We start from the raw sequence: 15,112 nt of genomic DNA on the forward strand, positions 1-15,112 counted from the left end.
AAGTATCTAATCTCTGGCGCGATAAGCCTAATCAAGACTCGTACACTCGGTATCCTCGCAGACGCGGAATATATGGTTAAAAAAAAAAAGTTATACGGCGTACTCACGACGATGCGTCACGGCGACGACGATCGAAAACGGATTAGACTCGGAGACGCCGCAGTATGTCGCGCCTTACGCAACACGTCGATCGCGCAATCTTGTTAATCGATAAGAAAACGCGCGCGGTTTTAAGTTCGGTAAGGTCAACGATCCGCCGGAGAGTTTCTAACGGAAGGAGAGGTGTCTTTGAAGGCACGCGTGGAACGTAACTCGCGTCTCGAAATAATCTCGCGGACGAGCTTGTGCGAACGCTGTCTGCGAAAATAATCGGTCAAATTTTAACCGTCCGCAAGCCCGTGACATTCCTGGCGGAAATGGAACAAAGATTTATTCTATCTGGAAAAATAAACCGGCCTGTGCTTTAAAGTCCAATAAGTTTTCACGATACGTCTGCGTATCGTTTTACGGAAGCAAGGAGAGGTACAGTGGTGTTTACTACACTTACGTTCCATTCATTTCCGGCGCGTTTTGTTTTACGCGCGGGCGAACGATCGCCCTCTTCCCCGAAAGCTCGATCTCGCCGATCGATCGATCGGTCGGTCGAGCCGCCGGTCCACTTTCCCTGAAAGCTTCCTAACTCGATACGGACGATCCCGTTCGAGCGGTTCGATAAACATCTTATTTCGGGTCGTGTCGAAACGTCGCGGTGGTGTGCCGCATGCCGTGCGATCACTAAAAATACACGACACCGCGTAACCCGCCCCCAGTGCACCGGCACTCGGTGAAACTGCAATCGAAAATAAACCTCTCCGAACACCTGGCACCCCGATGTTCTATTCTGCACCATCGGATTCGCATTCCATTCCGCCCTCCCAGCCCTCCTCGCACGTATGTACACGCGCACCTGTCCCATGTATCCTCCCTGTCTACGAGAGATACGATGGCATTTCGCCTAGCGAAATTGTCCAACTTGCAATAATGGTATTGTGTATATCTTACACGAGAAAATCGGTATCGATAGTGGAAACGTATCTCTTTCAATGCGAAGGATTTTTTTTTTCATTTACACACGATAATAAAATTGTATAATAGGGTGCAGATTTAAATGTAAATTGGTTCAAATCGTACTTTGTCAATATTTTATATTTTTATTTAATATAAGCAACAGTTAATCACAAAAATATGAGATAAATGAGATGATACATAAAATGATGTTACTTTTTGATCAATTTACATATGAATATTTAATTAATTGTGAACAAACTTTGTTTGTTTGGAGATCGTTGTTTGCTGGCTGTTGGTTGACAATAGATGCGATCAATAATTTATCTAGAAAAAGGAAAAATGTACATAGTACGAATCTGTAGGGTGGAATAAAGAGTTTGCTGTAACAACACGTGATATTGATGGAATTGACAACAAGATGAACGAATGCGTCTATATCGTTGGGAAATATACTGCTGCAATATCGCTCAATGTTCCTCGTCCGCTCCTGGTTCGTCCACGATAAGATTGCGACGCAATGATTTTACGTGTTTGTGAACTTCGGAAAAACACATTCGTAGATAAGCAAAAATCAATATTTGTCGTGTATAAAAATGCAATTATTTTTGCGAGCGCGCGTCGTTGATTACATAGTCGATTACTCTCGATGACTGACTCGATGATAAAATGATATCCTTGGGTAGTTTTGGAGAGATCAATCTGTAAGATTACGTGTAGAACAAATTCTGTATATAGTTTAATATACGATTTGGTTCTGCGACTTTGAGATTAAAAGTCTTTCATGTTTCTGCGGCTAACCAATCGGATAAAATGAAGTAGACAAATTATATAATCGTTAATTTAAAAGAAAAATTAAAAGAATTTGATATATTACAAGTAATATTATTTTATATTCTTTTATACTTTGTAATATTTACGTAATGATAAAGTTACAGATTTAAAAAGTGGAGTTTTCTATATATTTTTCTACAAATTGCATTTTAATTATTCTCTCTTTTATATAGAATTACTGAGAAATAATTAAAAAAAAGCGCACATCAGTTTTTAACGGTGCACTGATAACTTTTATTATTGCAAAAATGTATCGCCGTATTGAAAAGTATCGCTGTATTGAAAAGATACAGAAGAAAAATTCAGTTCGGCACGCCAGTAATTAAAGTTAATTCTTGCGAGGTGATCAAGTTACGTCACTGGGACTCGGTGTGAGGGTAGCATTAACTACCTCTATCCGCGATTCGATGGAGTTGGCATCCTTCCAAAGGATGCTCGCTAGTGAGTTTCTTAGAAAGAGAGAGTGACGCATCGAACCTTTTTTTTCCTTCTTTCTTACCCTTTTGTATTTTCTCATCTTCTATGCGCAATTCGTTGTACGAGAAAGACCATTGGGTTTTTTGGGTTAATCATCGAGGTTTTAGTCTTACGTAAAAACCTTGTTCGACTTATCTAAATATTACTACATGTGATAATGCAATTACATATGATAACGTGAAATTACTAAATATATTACGCGTAGCTGTGATATAACTATTCTTAAGACTGGGTAGTAACTAGTTAAAAAGTTAAATAATGGGGTTAAAAAGTTAAATAACTAAATTAATAACTTTCCAATTTAGTTTTTTAACTGCAACTAGTTATTTTTAAAGCACGTAAACTTTAACTTATTAACTTTTTTTTTTAAGTTAAAAGTTTATCTCCATGTAAAAGAAGAAATACACTTCCACTGCAGAAACATAGTTTTGTTATTTCATATAAATTTTATGTACAAAAAATATTAAAGATATGAGGCTCACTCATTTATCTTTTATTTTTATCTCGGTTTTAATTTCACATTATATATCGTCAAATAAAATAAACCATTTTTGACATGCTTCAAAAAATACAAAAAAAATACTGGAGTTTTTCTGAATCGAAGAAACAGGAGGATTATATTCTCTGTCCGCGCAAAGTTATCAATTTCATAATTCGAAGACTCTGAACTTAATAAACAAGCTATATAAATGTCAATCTATCTGTTTATTTAATTTGTTAACTTTATTATGATGATAAGTATGAAAAAATTTCATCATAGTTTTTCAATTAAAAATTTAACTGCAACTCAAGCATTGGTCAAGAAATGTTTAGACGCTTGGAATGAAACAAATTAATTTTTCAGTTACAATTTTGCACGTCACGTAGCCGAAGTACCTTGTCGTCGTTGTATCCGGGTAATCATTATCCAAGTGTTTTTATTCGATTTTACTTGGATTTATCGCTCGTGTACAATTCCATGATTCGCAATCGTTAAAATGACGCGAATTTGATGTAGCATTGCGTGCGACGATATTTGTAATTGGTAAATCCAAAAATTATTTCATCATGTTATGCTTCATTGATACATTGATATCATTGAAATATTTCGACGTGTTGTCACATACTATTACATAACATAACGTGAGTGGAAAAATTGGATTACTTAATTCACAAAATGTACTCCTCTATTTAAATGCTATTTTTCAGTATTTTTTATATTTAAAAATCTTTTAATTATTTATAATGCTATAAGTATAATTAATATAAAAATATCTATTTTAAGCAATATAAAAAATATTTTTGCAATCTAAAAATGTCTTTTTATCTAACATAAAATAAAATAATAAATAAAAAGTTAAGCTTTTTGTTCCAAGATGTATATATATACGCATATTTAGTTATAATATTTGCTGTGATAAAGAGATTATAAAACATCACTGTGTCCATCATACTCGATCAATTCGATCGTTAGTTATCGTTGCAGCTGTTCGGGAGAGCCAGGAAATTATCTTGAACAAGGCATCTATTGTCGTGCATCGTAACTTCTAATATTGAAAAGTTGACACATCGGGAAGTCACTGGAACCGTGCCAGATTACGTTGGGAAACTCCGATGTTGGCTTTGGACAACGACCCTGCATCGCGAGAGCCCTTATGGTTTACTCACAATGTCTTAACCCATCCGAACTATTTCTCGCAAATGAGCGAAGATCAAGTATCTTTAATTTCATCTGATTGATTTAATATGAATTATAAAATTTTTATTATCTGAAAAGTTTTGTAGAGATTCTCAAAATGAAGTTAAGACTCACTTTTGAATTTATCATTTGACCCCTTTAGAGAACCGGCAAAGTTGCTTTTGAGACTTTGAACAAATCTGATAATTCCACGTAATATATATGTTATATATATGTATAAAATTTTTGTAAAAAAATTAATTCTATGAAAAATGCCGGTCCTCTAGAAAGAGCTTAGGCGCTTTATGCCTAAATTTTATTTTCACTTAGTTTGTCTCAATATAATAAACAGAGTTTTTAAAAAATAAATTAAATAGACTTTATTCGGTTCAAATATCTTATAGTCTATCAATTTTAGCCGTGTCACAATTCGATAAAATAATAAGGTCAGGCGTTTTCGAACTCTTAATGAATTATGCAACAAGCTAATGCAACGTATTATGGCAGATCCATAAATCGGTAGTATTGCAAAGGATTAAAAGTAATTGTCGATAAGTAAATATTTTCTTAATAAGATAATAACAAAATATAATATATTTTTATAATAATATATTATTCCGAATAATTGGGCTACGCATTATTTATTAACAAAGGTGTTACCAGAAATATTGTTTTGAAAAAAATACTAGGAGTAAGCTATAGCACAATGCATAAGTTATATATTACTTACTCAGAGCATAAGTAGCTGAAAGAATGAGATAAGAAAAATCTTAGTCACATTTTTTTTTTATTTAGTCACTAATGCCTTTATCTTTTAATGATAGCTTTTCTTAAATATTCACGTCGGGTTATCACTAGTGTCACAGAGAAGAAAGTACAGACAGTTTTAACGACTTTATTATTAGAATATTTAGACTTCGAATCGATCGCCTGTTTGCATAAAAAACTTTGTCTCCATCATAAATCATCGCCAATGATTGGTCGTTAATTATCGAGAACTGTGGACGTATTATAGAGCACAGTGAAAGAAAGACCGCTGATAAGACATTGCGGTAGGTACAAGAATTTCTTTTGTATGATACGTTCTATTAAATCGCGTCGAAAAAAATTCCTGTGCAGTGAACGCGAAATTGTATGTATTTAATTAGTCGGTGATAATCAATGACTTGACTCCCGGTGTCATCGCGAATGTTTCGTGTCAAGGCCGTGAATCAATACTGCGTCTCGATAATCTACACTGCAACAAATAATAATAAACAATATGACAACATTTAAGAATATTTATGTATTTATAATAATCTTTTCTCAAAAAAATGTATTAAAATTACAACATGCGGATAGATGACGTAAAATTACATATTTGCTTAATATTTTATCACGTAATTATAAAAAAAAAGATTTGTCGAGTATCTCACCAAAGATAAAATCCGATGATATGAATTAACAATTTTGTTGCACATTTGGCTACCGGACTTCGATACGTGACGGCATGTTTACAAGTGATTCACGGAACAGCGTTATAAATGCGTTTTTTTTTCTAAATGACCTTGATTTGTATTCGCAAATTGCTCTATAGCTACATATCATCGCCGCCATATATCATCCTCAGCTTTAAAAACGAAAAATAGTGACGTCAGAAGGAATAACCTTTTTTAATATTACGAATAATTTGAGACATACACAAAGTTCTGGTGATAAATTCATATCTAGATTTATGATATTTTATATTTCAATTAATTCTAGATTTGACTTTAATCTTTACATGGTGAATTGTGAATAATTTTATTTTGGTAGCACCCAGTAAAATGCTTATGCATATGAAGTACACCTGCTTAACACTCTTTCTTTGTAAAATTAATTTATATCCGCATAATTAATGCATAGTTAATGCATTTGAATCTGAAAAATTGAATTCAAATGCCAGACTTCTTCGGAATAATTCAAGAGATCAATTAACTTCTACTGTTGCTTGTAATTTACAACAGCTCGTGTTTGTGTCTCAAATACCATTTTCTCAAATGTGGAATGTGTAACGTTATCTTCTACTCGCAGCTACGGAATGGCTAATTACTCTAACTCCAAGATATTAATATAAATCAAGGAATTGCAGTGATAATACGCTTAATCACATAATAGGCTATCAATTAATATTTATTAGCATTTTAATAGAATATAATACATATCAAAGTTAATAAAATTGAAGATAATAGAATTGAAATTATATTTTAATAAATATTAGGAAGGCCGGAAAATATAAAGAAATACATTTTTTATTAATTTATTAATAAAGCGTTCTGATATTTGCAAGTCACAACATTATAACGAAGATTCTTGAAAAATTAAATAAAATGGCTTATAAATATTTTTATTTCAAATAATTTTTTAAGTAAAAAATTTCAAGTAATTTTTGAGGTATAGATCCGGTTGTAAAAGTACTTCTTTAAAATAAAAATTTATAAATAACTATTTTACTTAATTTTTCGAGTTTTGTCTTGTAGTATTATAATTTACGAATTTATGAATATCCTAAAAATACATGTACAATTAAATATTTATTTTTAGTCTATCTTGTTTATCTTTTTTTAATTTTAGTCGAATATGTTGTTTTTCCGGACTGCTGAAACCTACGTGAATAAAAAGTAATTTTGGTAGATTCATTACCAGAAAGTTTAGAAGGGACTTGTATATCGGTGCCCGGATAGCTCAGTCGGTAGAGCATCAGACTTTTAATCTGAGGGTCCAGGGTTCGAGTCCCTGTTCGGGCGTTTTTTTTTTCGTGATTAAATACGCTCGGATTAGGTTAAAAGTGAATTTTTATTTTGTTGGATACAAATTCGCATAATTTTTTTTTTATTTGGCGCGAAAGTTTACGTTCTTTAATAAAGAGCTCGATAAATTCCAGCGACGATCTCAAAAAGAGATTTCGTGAGTCTGTTGCCATGATTCGGTCGTTTACGCCGTTTCACTCTTCCGGATCGTTCCATTATCTCTGCGAAACCTCTCTTTCATATTTGCTGCCGTAATATGGGATGTGCTTGCACACCGCCTTCCAGTCTGTTATCCAGACTGTACCGATTATTGACGCCGCTCCGTAACATAGGATCGAAATTTTGCTGCAAGAGTGGAACGGAGGATGAAATTTTGCAGTTTGCCATAAATATCAGCAAGATCTTTCGAGGATAGGAAAAATAACCGCTTGATCCTAGGTAAATAACATTTTATCGTTGAACTTGAAGTATTATTTGACTTTATCTCGTTTTTATAGTCGCATAAGTTTGCGGATCTCGTAACATCGATACGCAAATAGTTCATATCTCAAGTATATTTCAGATATTTATTCTGCAAATATTACTATTTTAAACAACGATAAAAACTCGACAACTTGAAAATTAAAATATATTTCATATGGCTATCGAAACTTCTTAGGTTAATAAAACGCGAATATAAAATGTATGGCATAAAAATGTAATTTACTAAGCAGCGATTCTTTTCGCCATGAATTTCCATCGTTTGAGGAGCGATGGACGACGATGTAGCGAAAAAGTCATTGTGTCGATGATTTATGCGACGTAATTATTTTGTAGAGATTGCACTTTCTGACGCATACTAATAGCCGCCTCTTTGTTAGCGTGTCTTTTTTGTTTTACTATCGAATTATGGTCGGCTATGATTCGATTAATGTCACGTCGTTGGACGTGCGTGTGGTTCTTTTTTAGGAGCGGCATCTAATTAGCCCGCATATGTCTCTTCAGAAGCTCCCACCTTTATATCTGGACAAGATAATTTAAAAATTTACTCTCGAGCTAGATGAAATTGTTAATAATGAAGGAATTTATACTATCCCTAGAGCTCTATCGTGTGGGTGAATTTTTGTGCTAATTTAAGTTTAGTATTGTTTTTATCATTAAAATTTCGATAGTTAAAAATAATATTTAACAAGCCTTTTTTACATTAAAACAGTGTTTCTTCAGAAATTTTAACACTTATAACATATAAAGTAAAAAATTGTCAAACATCTTTTAAAGTGCAAAAGAAATTTTTAATTATGTAAATGAATTTTTACTCAGAATAGTATTAAATCGGAAGAATACGAATAGCACTTTAAGGTAAACTAAATTTAAGGAATTTATTTTAAATGCCATTAAATGCCGTCTTTAAAGATTTTATCCTGTAAGATCATACTGAGAGATCCACTTGAATTTCACTCGGATCATTTTATTTATTTTAATACAAGGAAATATAAACGTCGCGTGTTTTGCCGATTTCTCCAGAAAATAAAAAGAGCACCCCGCACAATCGGTGTACTCCTTTCAGATGAAGTTAATGGCTAAGAGAGAAATTGCGTAGACTTTTTTTTACGAAATTTTTGTCTCGCGACAGTAGTCCTCTTGCGCAGAATGCTCGTATATACGAATACATTGCACGTGAATGGAATCTACACATATGTAAATTAAACGCACACGTACGCATCATTTTCCTACCCTAACGTTCAGGTGTAAAGTTCCGTATGCAGATCGCGAGAGCACTCCGATAGAAGCGCGCATTAACGCACATACACGCGGATGCTACACCGCGTACACTTTGATATTTCGAGATTGAGAGAAAGAGCCGGATAAATACATGGTGAGTGTGCAATTAAGGACTCATTCAAGACTCACGTAAACGTTTCCTGCCGGCAGGTGCCTGACGCTTTAATACGAAATCGCACATTAGGCGACATTAGCGATATTTATGGAGTCATTATCGAAACGAAGCTAATTGAATCTACGATGGTACTCGATTTACGTCATCCCGTTATCGCTGTCAAAAACGTGAAACGCTAATTAATTGTTACAGCCAAACCGCGTCACTAACATTGTCAATTTGATTTTTCTGCTAGTGGCCACAACTGTATATTAAGTTCCTTGCTGTATGTGTTAATTAATTATCAAGTAGATTTCGCATTTGCATTGCCGCTGCACAAGTACTAATCGAATGTTGCAGACGACACGACCTGAATGCAAATTTGAACAAGATTGGTTTGTGAATGGCGGATACATGATGTTTCTATCTAGTATCGTATTCTCTAGTTCTCGAGCAGATCTCTGATACCTACAGTGAGCATTTTTAGTTAAACATAAAATAGCATTTTTTCTTTTTTTCGACGGATTAACGGATTTACAGAATAAATGTGCACATAATGTGAATTGGGAATTTGTTCTAAAAGATATGCTGCATTTTTCTCTTGCTTGCTAATTTTATTAATTATTGTAATTCTACCTTTTTTCGAGCTACGAGATTCATGTTTAAAAAACAGAAATACAAATTTACGGAAACTATCGGGTAGTATTGCGGGCCGTATCGGAAAGAGAATAAAGGAACAAAACCATTCTTTCACGCGATAAGTTTATTCCACTACAAATAAGGCCGCGCGCGCAGAAAAAATTTCGTTTCCGTCACGTACGCGGACTATATGCTTTTAATTTCTTTGTTTAATACACCGCCTCTCTATCGTTACTTATACTCGTACGTTTTTTTTTCCGTTGCCACTCACCCTCACTCTCACCCTTGCCCGACGGCTTTTTATCTCTCTTAGAAAATGCTGTGCACATGTCTCGCCATCCATATCTCTGTCCGTTTGTCGAGCTGAGATTCCCGTGAACTCGTTTTCCTTCCCCTCTGATACACAAACTGCACCGCGTGACTCCATGTGGCGTCGCGGCGGCGGTTGAATTAAACTAGAACTGGTTTATTTTCTCTTTGCCGGTGTTTTTCCTACACGCGTTTCTCTATTTCCCTCGATTCCACCGACCGCGAGAATTAACGTCTTCCCGAAGTCGGTTTACGTAAAAGATACCGTATCGCTCCCCTGCGCTTACGTTGCGCGTACATTGAAATGAGTGTATTGGAGCTTATTTGCTTTATTTGACGAATGAATAATTCCACATTGTTTCTAGACATTAAAAAGATTTGTTATATAAAATCTCTCTCTCCATCATCTCTCATATGAACTAAAACTCCACAACTAAAAACATAAAAAATTACATTTGCAAAAGAAAATAGTTGAAGATGTTTTTCATCGTTAAAAGAAATATACTTTTTTAACGAAATTTAAATATACATATATTATATATGTATACACGTGATTCTTAATAAATCATTTTTACCAATCAATTTAAGTCATTCTAATCTTTTATTCATCGTATATTCTAAACATAGGACTTCATTTAATGAAAATAACATCTTATTATGTTCGGAAAAAACCTACTCCGTTTAGAGAGAGAAGTGGCGTGATGTTTATGCAAAAGAGACTCGTTTCTTTGAAGCATTTTTGTTACCGATGAGATCAGTCATGAGTACGTCAATTATGCCACAATTATGTTAAGGTAATTGTCCTTGGCAAAGATCTGCTACGGAACGTTATCCTTGAGATCGCGCTGCTCAATCATTTCCTATTGTAGCCTTTCGGTTGGCTGACGTATCGGTTCGCCAATCGCGAATCAGCGTGCTTCTCTTCATTCTCCGCGACGTCGCTAAACTCTTCCGTATTTCGATTACATTCGCAGGAAGAGAGAGAGAGAGAGAGAGAGAGAGAGAGAGAGAGAGAGAGGAGAGGAGAGCTAACGATCGTCCGCGATCTTAAATCCTTTACCGTTACACCGATGCGCTCTCTGATACTCGTTAATTATGGTATCCAGCAAGAAGTTGCCCGACCGGGCAATATCGAGCCCATTTTAAATGGACGTCGCCGAGAAAGAATGTCCGCGTACGCACTTGATATATGTGTGTCGACGGCGGGTTCTAGCGTCTATTCCGACATTTATGTAGTCGCGACGGAAAAGGAGAAAAACAGTTCGGCGCTATCGTGGAGGCATTGAATTTACGGTGGCGGATTAAAGTCCTGAATAGCGCGTATTGAAAAGCAACGACTGAAACGAGTGTAATTTTGATTTTCCGACGCACGGACAGCAAATGACCGGTACGGCTGCCGGCTAGTTGAGCACAAAAGAAAAATTCCAATACTATACTGAATACGGGAAAATGAACCTGACTCCTTCTTTTCATCGTCACGAATATAAACATAGAGATTCTCTCATCTCGCGCGTCTCTTTTGCATCGAAGCCTGCGAGCTCACCGGAAATAAAAAAGAAAAATAATATTGAGTCTCGCGAATCGTGAATTAGAATGAGCCCCGCCGCCGGCGATATAAAAGAATTCTGTGAATTAATATCAATTAGTTCTTTGAGCTTATAAGCCGATATTATCTAATAACGCTTTAAGTCTTTTGCAATATTATCGCATTAATTCGATTCGTTTTCACGATGATGTATTTTTTTCGCGGAAGCGTACGAGAAACGTGCAACTTCGCAATCTAATAGATCCCCGCGGATTCTCAAGTGGCACTCCGTGATCGTGTGAATAAACAACTCGCTTAATTAAAGGTAAACCGCGAAAATGCCTGGTATGTATTGTTTAATACATATATAGCGTCGGTGAGGATCACGGGTGTACGAGCGTGGGTATCATATCGGCCGGCGATCAGTATTCAATGGACGTGCCTGTTTATTCGCGAGCGTGCGGGCATTTAAATGCATCCCGAGTGATTCCCAGAAGACACTCCCGGCGATTGGACGCATTCAGTGGCTCCGCGCTGCGTGTTCTCGCATTCGATGCCTCGATGCACCGACCGTGTCGGGCAGCGATGAAACAGCAACAGGAACAGCGGGCGCGCTCGGATCAACGGCGACGTTGCGGTCGTAAAACGGAAAACGGTATCGACGCGTCGGACTTCCCGTCATGGGAGAGAGCGTCCTTGGATTTCGTCAAGCACAATCGGATTTTTCAATTCCATTGTCTCTCCATTGGTTTTATCATCCCTGCGACGAGATACATCTTATAATTTATTTCGCAAATGCATTACGCAAGAGAGAGAGAGAGGAGAATGACGGAGTGTTAAGGAGCTACGGTGTGAAAGGCTTTACGGTGAAAAAGAATCGAACGAGTCAGGCGGAATTGAGGGTCCAATCTGACAATTCATTGCTATTTCTTTTGTTGCCCGTCCGCGCGACTTTGTTGCGTCGAGGACGAGAGCTGAGTTTGAAACGACTGCAGGATGCGTGATAGCCGTTCGATCCCCGAAACGGTCCTTCCAACATTCCGTTTTCTCAGATCCGTAACGAAGGTCGTATCCCGATTTACGTTTTCCTGCCGGGTCGTAAAACAGCTTCCGGCGACACCTGCATTCCCCCTCCGCTGGGGATCCGTGGAAGGGAGAGGGGAAGAGGGGATTTTATGACCCGTGGCGAGAACCAAAGTCGTCGCGCGTAAAACGTTAACTACTCCCGTTCTGGACGAGCGAAAGAAACTATTTCTATTTAATTCCGCGATTCCCTCGACGGCCGCGCGCGTTCCTTCGCTAACGACCGTTCGGAGGGTAAAGCGTTTTTCCTCTTCCCTCGTCTCTTTATTTCCTCCTCTCCTCTATTCTCATTCTTAGGACTCTCTGTTAAAATATTATGTGCGTCTGGATTTATAAATCGGCACATATTTTCCTGTTTATTTAGAAATTAGCGAAACAATTATATCTCGTGACGTAAATTTACTCTTTTTATGTTTTAACAAACGTTTAATTTGCGTGTAATTTTATATTGCACAATTTCTTTCTTATTTAAAATAAACGTTAGCATCGTACAGTTAATAGGCCTGTTCTTTTTAGTTGCACTGCTGCACTGGTGCAACAAGTTAGAATGAGAAAAAATATATTTGTCTTACTTTAACTTATTGCATTAGTGTATCAGTGCAGCTAAAAAGAACAGGCCAAATGATGCGAAATGCCACTTGCGAAATGTGTTTTGTTTCTATCGCGCATAACGATATTGATAAATGGTCGAGAACAACGATAATTCTAGCGATGATGCAACATGGTCGTGACTCACCGACGCGCTTCGTGAAACGATATCGTTTTCCGTTGAAATAATGTTAATTCGTCGATGCTAATTCAGAGAAGACAATTAGTGATTTCTTTTTTTTTTCTATTTTGCGTAACTGATGCAATTACCGGCGTAATTTTACGCGATTATCGCAGATATATTTTATTTTTTTATGTCACTAACTATTCTTTGTATCTAATAATTAGATTTTAATTTGCGATCTTTGTGAAAACAATAAAAAAAGAGGAGTAAGCTATAGATTAATTAGTATTAAATTGTTATTAAATTTATATATACATATATTTCTATTAATAGATATCACTTACATTATATGTCTCGTATTTATGCATTATACTAAATATTTATTTTATTTCTAGCAAAATAAATTATGGAATAAATGAGAGATTTTAAATATTATTACTATATGTATATGAATATGAATATATGAATATATACGAATACAGTATTGCAAACGTGCATTTTATGAAATATGAAAGTAAAATTTGAGGCTTTATATGTTTTATGTATGTGCACTAAACAAACTTGGCGATAATATTGAAAAATTGTTGAAAAGAAATCTTTAATTTATTGGATCTAAAAATGCTTTTATATATAGCAAAAAATTTTTTTTAATAATGCAACTTTAGAATGACGAATTAAATGCGATTATTCGAGTTCTATGACATTATTGTATATATATTATTATATTAAATAATTTGTGATCTAAATACATAATGCAAATATTGAATATTATAAATTATGATTAAATTAATAATGAGAAAATTTAATTAGAATCTCATATTGTTTGGCAATTTATTAATTTTCAAATTAAATCTGAATAAACATTGATGTATAAATTATAAGGGATTTCGTTATACAAATGTAGTGACATCCTGACATCAGAGCAGTTTCTGGCAAATCAGTTAGTGACGTATTTCAGGCTCTAAATGTAACAGAATTCAATCTCTTCTATTCTCAAAAGTATTGAAATTATTAAAATGTAATTATGTCTTAACTTAGTAACGATGTATAATTTTTTACTTAGCAGAGCAGAGAGCAAAATTAATTTTTATACATTTAATTCTAATTAGGCTTGCAGTTATTACGACTACTTGTTCATATCTACAAGTTTCAAGAAACGATTAGTGGGCGGAATTATCTCGGTAGTTGCAGCCCTAAGGCTACGATCGCTCAGTCTCTCTATCGCTAAATCTGCTATCGGAGGTTCGTGCGAAGTACCCTTCCAAGTATTCACGCACACTCGTCATTTCGATTCGCGCGATTCGCGTCGAGAACGCGTACACGTACGCACGCATGTAATACTCGCGCGAGTGCAAGTCAAGTATCGAGCCATAAGCTTGGGCTCTCTGGCAGAGGCCTGGCATTGCTCGAGGGAATACCGAGTTGACTGCCGTAGTAGACTGCCTGGTGCCAGCAGTCATACGAATCCCTCTCCTCGCTTTTAGATTCCGTTCTAGCCTCCGCTTTAGTCTACACGTTCGTCTATATTTCTCCTCTCTTCCCCTTACGCCATTACATATTCTCTTTCAATGTTACGTCATTGTTTCTCTCTTTTTCGACATCTTAAGAGTTTGCTTCTCTCCTTTTCTTCTAGGCATGTTTCTTTTTTCCGCTTCTCTTTGTTTTTTCCCCTTTTGTTTCGTAAAGAGCTCTCGAGTTCTCTTTATGTTTAGTTTTTTAATCGTGCAGCATATTTGTTTCTGTTTTTATTCCCGTAATATTATTTTTATAACTCGTTATATCTTTTAATGCATCTGGTGTGTAATTTTATCTGTTTAAGAGAAACGAATTTTTTCACGATAAATTTCTTCTTTCCTTTCTTCTTTTTATCTCATTTTGATGTTTATATACCACGCTCCTTCTGTTCACATTTCTGTGTTACTATTTGTATCTGCAATTATTTCGTTGTACGGGTTTTTCATTTCTCCTTTCCCCATATGTAAAGAAACCTTTCTCTTTTGTAAGATTTTGCTTTCTGGATATTCTACTTGCTTTCACACGGTGTATGTGCACGCTCGTTGCTATTTCTTTTCCCTTTTATTGTACCGAGGTCGATCTGAGGACAGCCAAATTTTCATTTTATGTAATTTCGCGATGTAACTGCAACGACCGTACCGTTACGCTTTGAGTGCATCGACAAGGACGTCGTATTCAAACGAACTATGAAAGT

The 15,112-nt window shown here is 35.6% G+C and overlaps 1 protein-coding gene, 1 long non-coding RNA gene and 1 other non-coding gene across 5 annotated transcripts in view; 2 read left to right on the plus strand and 1 right to left on the minus strand.

Moving 5' to 3' along the window:
- Positions 1 to 15,112, plus strand: part of LOC105840631 (sestrin-3) — a 172,601-nt gene that overhangs the window by 87,020 nt on the left and 70,469 nt on the right. The gene's annotated exons all lie outside the window — the stretch shown is intronic.
- On the minus strand, positions 4,803 to 12,670 carry LOC118646814. Its single transcript, XR_004964241.1, has 2 exons — positions 7,487 to 12,670; positions 4,803 to 7,351 (listed from the first exon to the last, which is right to left on the minus strand). It is a non-coding gene; the product is annotated as an uncharacterized LOC118646814 (long non-coding RNA).
- Trnak-uuu lies at positions 6,705 to 6,777 on the plus strand. The gene has a single exon. It is a non-coding gene; the product is annotated as a tRNA-Lys (tRNA).

Source organism: Monomorium pharaonis, chromosome 8 (assembly GCF_013373865.1).
Source record: "Monomorium pharaonis isolate MP-MQ-018 chromosome 8, ASM1337386v2, whole genome shotgun sequence".
NCBI lineage: Eukaryota > Metazoa > Arthropoda > Insecta > Hymenoptera > Formicidae > Monomorium > Monomorium pharaonis.